Consider the following 9170-nt stretch of genomic DNA (forward strand, 5'->3'; position numbering starts at 1 on the left):
AGCTGGCAACGGGGTTTGTTGCAAGGGAAGGTACCAGGGTTGGTATTAGTGTGGTATGTCCTGTGGTTGTTGATAAGAATCATCTTGAGGTTAGGTGGTTGTCTATAGGAGACTATGGGTCTGTCTCCCAGAGCCTCTTGGAGTATGGTATCCTGTTCCAGTATAGGCTGTAGTTTATTGATAATGTGTTGGACAGGTTTAAGTTGGGGGTTGTAGGTGATGACAAGTGGTGTTCTATTGTTGGTTTTCTTGGGTCTGTCTTGAAGTAGATGGTTTCTAGGTATTTGTCTGGCTCTTTCATTTTGCTTTTTTATTTCTCCAGGTGGGTAGTTGAGGTTTATAAATGCTTGGTAGAGATTCTGAAGCTTCTGGTCTCTGTCAGTGGAATTAGAGCAGATGCGGTTGTATCGAAGGGCTTGGCTATAGACGATGGATTGTGTGGTGTGTTCTGGATGGGAGCTTGAAGCATGTAGGTAACTGTATGAGTCGGTGGGTTTTCTGTAGAGAGTGGTGTCTAATTTTCCATTGTTGATTTGTACTGTGGTGTCCAGGAAGTAGCTCTCTCGTGTAGAATGGTCCAGGCTGAGGTTGATGGTGAGGTGTAGGTTGTTGAAATCTCTGTGGAATATCTCCAGTGTTTCTTGGCCATGCGTCCAGATCATAAAGATGTCATTGATGTACCGTAGGTAGAGAAGGGGTGAAAGGGGACGGGAGTTGAGGAAACATTGTTCTAGGTCAGCCATAAAGATGTTAGCATACTGTGGGTCCATGCGTGTACCCATGGCTGTGCTGCTGATCTGGAGGTATAAGTTGTTCTCAAACTGGATTGTTACTGTAATATGTAGGAGCTACAGTGGTGCAGTGGAACTTAATTGTGCTAGGCACTATTGGTAGCATGTGGAGAGCTAGATGTCTACAAGGGCCCTCCCTATTAAAATCAAATGGAAGCTTTCCTATTGACTTCAGTGAGTGTAAGATCAAGCCCACAGTGCTGGCTCTCTAAGGGTATGTCTACACTACCCTCCTAATTCGAACTAGGAGGGTAATGTAGGCATACCGCACTTGCAAATGAAGCCCGGGATTTGAATTTCCCGGGCTTCATTTGCATAAGCTGGGCACCGCCATTTTTAAATCCCGGCTGGTTTAAACCCCGTGCCGCGTGGCTACACGCGGCACGAACTAGGTAGTTCGAACTAGGCTTCCTAGTTCGAACTACCGTTACTCCTCGTGGAATGAGGCTCAGGCTCAGGAATGAGTCAGAGGCTCAGGGTTCCTTGCATGGAGCCGACTGACTGGGAGAGGCTGACTAATCACCTGTGAAGCTGTACTGCCACACAGCTAAGAGGGAACACTGGCAGGGCGGCTGACCCACAGAAAAATTGGTCGGGCCCTGGCTAGAAGATTTTGTGTGCTCCAGCCCCATGGGGAAAAGAGTGGGAGGAGAGGGATGGAGTGCCAGCGCAGGTTCCCCAGTGCTGAGGATCAGCCCTGAACCTCAGGGGCCAGACACAAGCAAGCCTTAGGTTCCCCATTTTTGCTGTATTGGAAGAAAAATACATCAAATAGTTTCCTAATGCTACTGTCCCAGCTAACCAATTGCTGCAGTTGCCAAAGAGACATTATTTGACTGCACGTGGGTGGAGATGGTCTTTGTGCCTAGGAAGGGGAGGTTGTCCTAGTCACCATAAATGGGAAGGGATGTATTCATGGCATACATCTGTCTGTAAATGTGTGATTCATGCTGTGACAACATTGTGAACATCTGCCTTACATCAGTTGATAAGAGAGAGATTAGACTAAAGTCAGGTTTCAGATACACCATTTGTAAATGAGGTAGTCATTACTCCATGGAAGTCAATAGAAGTATTCTGAATTTATGCCAGTGAAATTTAGAGCAGAATCTGGGACACAGTTTATTATCATAGTCATACATTTTTCTACATTGTTGAATTAAATAGTTGGCTGTATTCGCTAAAGAAAACAGATTTGTAAATAGAGTGCAATACCGTATTTTCCGGCGTATAGGGCGACTGGGTGTATAAGACGACCCCCTATCTTTTTAATTAAAAGATAGGGTTTCATCTTATACCCCAGCGCCCTTCCGCCTCCTTTGCTCCCGGTGTCCCTGGTCTGCTGGAGATGGTCCCCAGCAGACCAGAGGCACCGGGAGCAAAGCCGCCAGGAGCGCCTGGGCTGCCCCCCCCCCTCCCGCCGGAGCCCCTCCGCGGCTTTGAAAGCCTCGGGGGAAGCCGGCGGCGGGGCATCCCAGGCGCGCATGGGCTGCCCCCCCGCCGGAGCCCCTCCGCGGCTTTGAAAGCCTCGGGGGAAGCCGGCGGGGGGGCATCCCAGGCGCGCATGGGCTGCCCCCCCGCCGGAGCCCCTCCGCGGCTTTGAAAGCCTCGGGGGAAGCCGGCGGGGGGGCATCCCAGGCGCGCATGGGCTGCCCCCCCGCCGGAGCCCCTCCGCGGCTTTGAAAGCCTCGGGGGAAGCCGGCGGGGGGGCATCCCAGGCGCGCATGGGCTGCCCCCCCGCCGGAGCCCCTCCGCGGCTTTGAAAGCCTCGGGGGAAGCCGGCGGGGGGGCATCCCAGGCGCGCATGGGCTGCCCCCCCGCCGGAGCCCCTCCGCGGCTTTGAAAGCCTCGGGGGAAGCCGGCGGGGGGGCATCCCAGGCGCGCATGGGCTGCCCCCCCGCCGGAGCCCCTCCGCGGCTTTGAAAGCCTCGGGGGAAGCCGGCGGGGGGGCATCCCAGGCGCGCATGGGCTGCCCCCCCGCCGGAGCCCCTCCGCGGCTTTGAAAGCCTCGGGGGAAGCCGGCGGCGGGGCATCCCAGGCGCGCATGGGCTGCCCCCCCGCCGGAGCCCCTCCGCGGCGGCGCGGAGGGGCTCCGGCGGGGGGGCAGCCCATGCGCGCCTGGGATGCCCCCCCGCCGGCTTCCCCCGAGGCTTTCAAAGCCGCGGAGGGGCTCCGGCGGCGGGGCATCCGGCGTACAAGACGACCCCCGATTTTTGGGGGATGTTTTTTAACATCAGAGGTCGTCTTGTACGCCGGAATATACGGTATATGTCTCTGTGTTAGTGCTTAATAAATGTTACCAAAAATATAGCACGCTTATAGACAAACAACAGGACATCATAGTTGCAAACAAAAAATCAACCCTAAATTTGATATCAAAACAAGGCTCAATAGAAGCCACTTCTACAAAGTAGTCCCTTCTTCCTAGTGACAAACACCATGAAACCAAGGAAAGTACATATAGGACAATGAGAAAGTAATGGGAAACTTAGGAAAGCTGACAGCCACACCAGACTCCTGGGCAAAGTAAAGGGGGCCTAACTCTGTACTCCCAGAAGGGGTGGGGTCTTGGGTGGAATGGGCAGGGCTGAGGCAGCCAGCTGTTAGCACCTGCCAGCTCTTATTGCCACTGGGAGTGCACCGTGAAGCACTCTGCCAACAATGTGACGGGCCTGCGACTTTGGACACTGCCACTGCAGATGTAGCAATGGTGACAACTAGAGCCCTGGGCCCTTTAGAATTGCTAGGCCCTGGGACAATTTACCCCCTTTGCTCTCTGCTGTTGGTGGGAAGGTATCTGTGTGTCAGTGCACTGTTCAGTGTTGTGTTGGAAATATTCCTTGAGACGGAGACAGCAAAAGTAGGCTTCCATATCACCACAGAACTGTATCATGTTAGTGGGGGTGGCAGGGCAAAAAGAGAGTCCCCGAGATAGAATAGATTCTTCTGCCAGGCTGAGTGTGTAGTTGGAGAGCTTGAGGATATTGCTGGGTGAGTTAGGGGTACCACTGTTGTGGCCCCATGTGGCAGGTAGGATTTTAGACAGCTTACAGTCCTTTTTCCTCTGTAGAGAAGTGAAGTGTGTAATGTAGATCTCCTGTCTTATTTTAGTAAAGTCCACTTGTGCGGAAGGTTGGTGTTTTATGAGAGACTCCAGATAGGAGAGCTCTTTTTTGATGTTTTCCTGTTTGCTGTACAGGATGCTGATCAGGTGGTTCCTCAGTTTTTTGGATAGTATATGGCATAATCTCTCACTGTAGTCTGTGCAGTATGTAGATAGCAATGGATTTTTCACCTTCAGTCCATTTGGTATAATGTCCATCCGTTTGCATTTGGAGAGAAAGATGATATCTGTTTGTACTTGTGCAAGTTTCTTCATGAGGTTGATAGATTTCCACTCCATACGGCTAAATGCAGTGCCTTGCATGGTGTCAAGTATCAGAGGGGTAGCCGTGTTAGTCTGAATCTGCAAAAGCGGCGAGGAGTCCTGTGGCACCTTATAGACTAACTGAAGTGTAGGAGCATAAGCTTTCGTGGGCAAAGACCCACTTCATCAGATGCATGTAGTGGAAATTTCCAGAGGCAGGTATAAATATGCAGGCCAGGATCAGGCTGGAGATGACGAGGTGAATCCAATCAAGAAGGGTGAGGCCCACGTCTAGCAGCGGATCTGGAGGTGTGAATTCCAAGAGAGCAGAAGCTGCTTTTGTAGTTAGCTAGCCATTCACAGTCTTTGTTTAATCCAGAGTTGATTGTGTCAAACTTGAAGATGAACTGTAGCTCAGCAGTTTCTCTTTGAAGTCTGGTCCTGAAGTTTTTTTGCTGCAGGATGGCTACCTTTAGATCTGCAATTGTGTGTCCAGGAAGATTGAAGTGTTCCCCTACAGGTTTTTGTATGTTGCCATTCCTAATACCAGATTTGTGTCCATTGATTCTTTTACGTAGGGACTGTCCAGTTTGGCCGATGTATATAGCAGTGGGGCATTGTTGGCACATGTTGGCATATATTATTGTAGATCACTAATGATGCGTTGGAGAGGTTTTAGCTGGGGACTATAGGTGTAGTTTCCCCACTGTTAGCACCCTTTTTTATAAAGGAAATCTGACTACAACTCAATAGCATTTTTGCACAGTGTAATTTGTGATTAGGACATGTGTTAGAAAAATATAATTACTGGGTATCTTGTAAGCCATAAACTGCTTCCTGTTAACTTTTCACAGTATCACCCATTGATACATCTTTTCCCACGATGTTATGGTACCAGGTTATTCTTTGATCACTTATTTATGTCAGTATTTCTTATCTCTGTGGCCTAGTATGACTAAGCTAAAACCTTAGAGGCCTCAGTTTGTGGACCTCATGTTGTGGACCCTATTTACTTGGATATCTAATACATGATTGTTTCCTCTATAATCATACAAGTGAATTGTATTTAACATATAATGACTATATAAAACATAACATGTTCTCTACTATGGAGAATGAAAGGGTAATCATGGATAGATTAACTAAGAACAAATCATGCCAAATCATCTTGATTTCCTTCTTTGACAGGTTTTTTGGATGGAAGAGTGTGGTGGATATAATATATGTGGATGCCAGCAAGACCTTTGACATAGTGCTACATGACATTCTGATAGGTAAGTTGGAGAAATGTGAGCTTGGTGGAACTGCCATTAAGTGGATGTATAATAGGTTAAACAATCACAAAAAAGAAGTAAGTGTTACAGGAATGATGTTGGCTTTAAGGGAAGTCTCAAATTGGGCTCTACAGAGATCTGTTCTGAGTTGAGTGTTGTTTAACATCTTTATTAATGACCTGTACATAGGTATAGAGAGCATATTTTGTGCAGATGTCTGAGGGCTTGCCGACACTTTGGATGATAGAGCTAAAATTCAGAGGGATGAGATGGAGAACTAAGTTAGAGACAACAAAACGAATTTCAGCAAAGACAAGTGTAAGGTGCTACACATAGGAAAGAACAACCAAAGGCACATATAGAGAATGGGGGATAGCTGGTTTGAGAGCAGCACTCCTCAGCAGTATCTGGGAGTTGTGATGGATCACAAACTCATTATGAGTCAGCAATGTGATTCTTTTGGAAAGTAGTTTTGCTCAATTCAGTGCTAGTTGATTAAGCAAGTTTGGTCACTGCTCTGTGGAAAGGATGTAGAGAAATTGGAAAGGATCCAGAGGCAAGTGACAAAGATGATCAAAGGGATGGAATGCAAGCCATGGGAGCAAGCCATGAAAAAACTGGGTAAATTTAATTTGGAAAAGAGATTAAGGAGGACATGATAGCTGTCTTCAAATACTTAAAAGGCTGCCTTAAAAGGCAGAGAAAAGTTTTTTTTTATTTACAACTACTTCAGTTCAGACTGTAGCAGAACAGATTTTGATTAAATCTTAGTAAAAACTTTCAAACTGTAAGATCAGTAGGACAATGGAAGACTGCCCAGGGAGGTTATAGAAGCCCCTTCAGTGTAGCTTTTCAAAAGGAGGCTGGATAGCCATCTGTCTTGGATGGTTTAGACACAACAAATACTGCAGCTTGGCAGGGGGCTAGACTAGATGACTGTTGTGGTCCCTTTTAATTCTACAATGTGCCTCCCCTTTATCTCTGCCTCTGAAGAGGCATATTTTGGCTTACTGTGTGTTCCCAAATATGAATTAATTCATTAAACCTCACTACATTCTTGTGAAGGAGGTAAAGTCTCTTTCCACCCATCGCTGACACGTAGCTGCTCTTTTAATAGCACACAGCAAAATTACCAAGCAGCTTGTGGCAGAAAATGAAGAATTGTTGTTAGCTCAATGTTGAATTAGAGAGATGCATACCACCCACAAAGACATCCTTATAACGTCCAGGATCATCTGGGTGCTTTGTGGAAGAGTTCCATTCAACCTCTGACTGCTCTTGACATTGCTTAGTTTCCGAGTTCTTAGAGTCTGAAAACCTTAAAGGTGATGAACACTTTCAAATTAGAGCTCTTCAATCCCCTACAGCCAAAGTACATCAGTATACTAGTATATTTGTTGTGTCTACTAAATATGACTCCTTTGCTAAAAAAATTACTTATTACCAGGATAACTAACTTGATTATGTAGGGAAATGATAAGGTGCTTCTACTATTGTGTCTCACCGTGAATGAATGGATCAGAACATCATTCTAAATATTATAAAAGACTAGATCCCAAGCTGAACATTAGCAATGAGATGTACACCATTCCTCAGGCCCAAACACCCCAGAACTTCTGGGAAATTCAGACCCACATCTGCACATAGGGGTAACCCACTTCTAATTCTCTTTAGTGACCAGGCTGGTCTCATGAGAACATTAGGTAACAAAAATTGCTTTAACTGCAGACTCTTCTGTCTCCTTCCTGCCCCACAGTGCAAAACTACCTCTGACTCAGACACCAGAGGTTAAGGCCCAGGAAAGCATCTCTGCTACAGTGCTGTGCTAGCCAAAAGGATCAATGTCCGCATCCTTTTGATGGTATTATAATTAAAACTTTATGAAAGTGGAAATAGTAACACAAAGCTTATTATAATCCTGAGCATTTGAAAAGCACCAGGGCAGCCATCCTATATGTTTTTCTAACTGGTGGGATCACATTAGGCTTACTTACAAAGAAAGCAAAGATCATGTTGGATCAAATTACACACAATGACTGAAAAGGAATGGGAAGGACTGAAAGATTATAATATGACTGGTGGAATAAAATACATCCGAATGCGGTGGAAGGTCCCCCTCCCCACAATTACAATTAATTTAGTGGACTTGGGCTTACAAGTCCCTGGCCTAGGGCACTTTTCACATCATAAGAGTTGTGGGGAGGGAAACTGAACAGATGAAAAGCAGCCACTGAAACCTAGCCCAAAGCTGTTCTAGCAAATAGGCAGAATTTTCTCATTTTCATGAAACCAGTGAATATATAAATTTCACTGGTTTCACTTGTCTGTGCCAAAGAAGTTAATAAAGTTCAACTTGGCATGTTCAAAATTTGAATGATCTGGTTGACAGAAAAGTGAGATGGCAGATTTACAATATTCAAATCTTGGTGTTACATACTTCACTACAATGCAAAACATGTACACGGAGAGGGAACTATTGCTGACAGTCCAGCTACTTCACTGTGCCCTACATGCTTACACTCTGCTCTCTTTAAAAATATTTCTTGACTATTTATTGTTATATGGGGTCTTGTCATCTTGTTAACCTCAATATTTTATTTTCACAACTTTTAAAGCTTCTTTAGTGGAGACAAATCTCATGGGGTACCTGAAAATTAGAGCTTTGTAATTATCTGTTTTCTTTGGCTTAACAAAGGTTTCACTGAAACATTTTTTCACATTTCCATAAGTTCTAGCTTTTCTGGAGTGCAACTTCAAGTTTTTGGACAGAACTTACCCAGACTGCCAGGTTTTCCTTGGTTTTATGTAAAACTCATGTTTAACAGACTCACACTATCCTGCAATGTCCTGGACAAACCTTATAGAATTAAAACAAAACTTTATTTATTTAAATTGTCTTCTTGAATTAGGTTTAATACCTGTGGGTTCTATTGTATTAAAAATGTAATTGTACACGTTATTGTAGAATGGATCTGTAATTCTTCTAGGAAGGAGGAGTCTAATGTAATGCCTCTGGTTAACAGATCCTGTGAAGCCACTTCCTGGAGAAGTTCACATATGCTAGTTCAAACTGGATTATTTGGGGATCAATGGACAAAGAAAGGATTTTTGGATAAATCACCCTTGTCCTTAAGGAATAGTTAGAAGGACATGGACTACAGAGGCCCCATAGGACTGAAGCTCTGATGAACTTAAAAGCCCAAGAGCTCTGTATAGGTGAGGTTTTGAAGGACTGCTCTTGCCAGAGGCCATGTTAGTTTTAGGATGATCTTGTTAAGCTCATTATCACAAATGTAGGTACTTGTATTGTTTATAATATTTTGTCTGTGGACCTTTGACCTTAAGAATAAATAGGCTGACCCTGGTAGTGTCTCATGGTACGTTATAACTACGGGAACTCACACTTTTAGCCATTTCTGAAAAGAAAGCAGGAGAAGTTGCTTTGGCAACCTACCTTTTTCTGGAGATAATACAGTGAGGGCAGGGAACTATATGGCTTGGAAATTCTGTGGTCAAAATGGAGGTAGACTTAGGTCTCCAGTCAACACAGCTGATGACCAGAGGCAGGCCTACCAACAGGTGGGACAAAGGGGGAGTTGCACTGGAACCTGGTTATACAAAAGGGCCCGTAGCCCTGGGACCTTTAAATCGCTGCTGGAGTGCCACATGGTGTGCTCCAGGCAGTACTGAGGCTGACAGGGAGAGTCATGGTGCTCTCCTGTCAGCACTAAGGGCTCC

General features: G+C 45.7%; 1 long non-coding RNA gene across 1 annotated transcript in view; it reads left to right on the forward strand.

Annotated features, from left to right (window-relative positions):
* LOC142831153 (uncharacterized) overlaps positions 1-8771 on the forward strand; it is a 39245-nt gene extending 30474 nt beyond the window's left edge. Inside the window, exons 2-3 of the long non-coding RNA XR_012906819.1 lie at positions 5347-5432; positions 8456-8771. This is a non-coding gene — a long non-coding RNA (uncharacterized LOC142831153). The remainder of the gene's footprint in view (positions 1-5346; positions 5433-8455) is intronic.
* Positions 8772-9170: the final 399 nt, after the last annotated feature.

This window comes from Pelodiscus sinensis, chromosome 12 (genome assembly GCF_049634645.1).
Source record: "Pelodiscus sinensis isolate JC-2024 chromosome 12, ASM4963464v1, whole genome shotgun sequence".
NCBI lineage: Eukaryota > Metazoa > Chordata > Testudines > Trionychidae > Pelodiscus > Pelodiscus sinensis.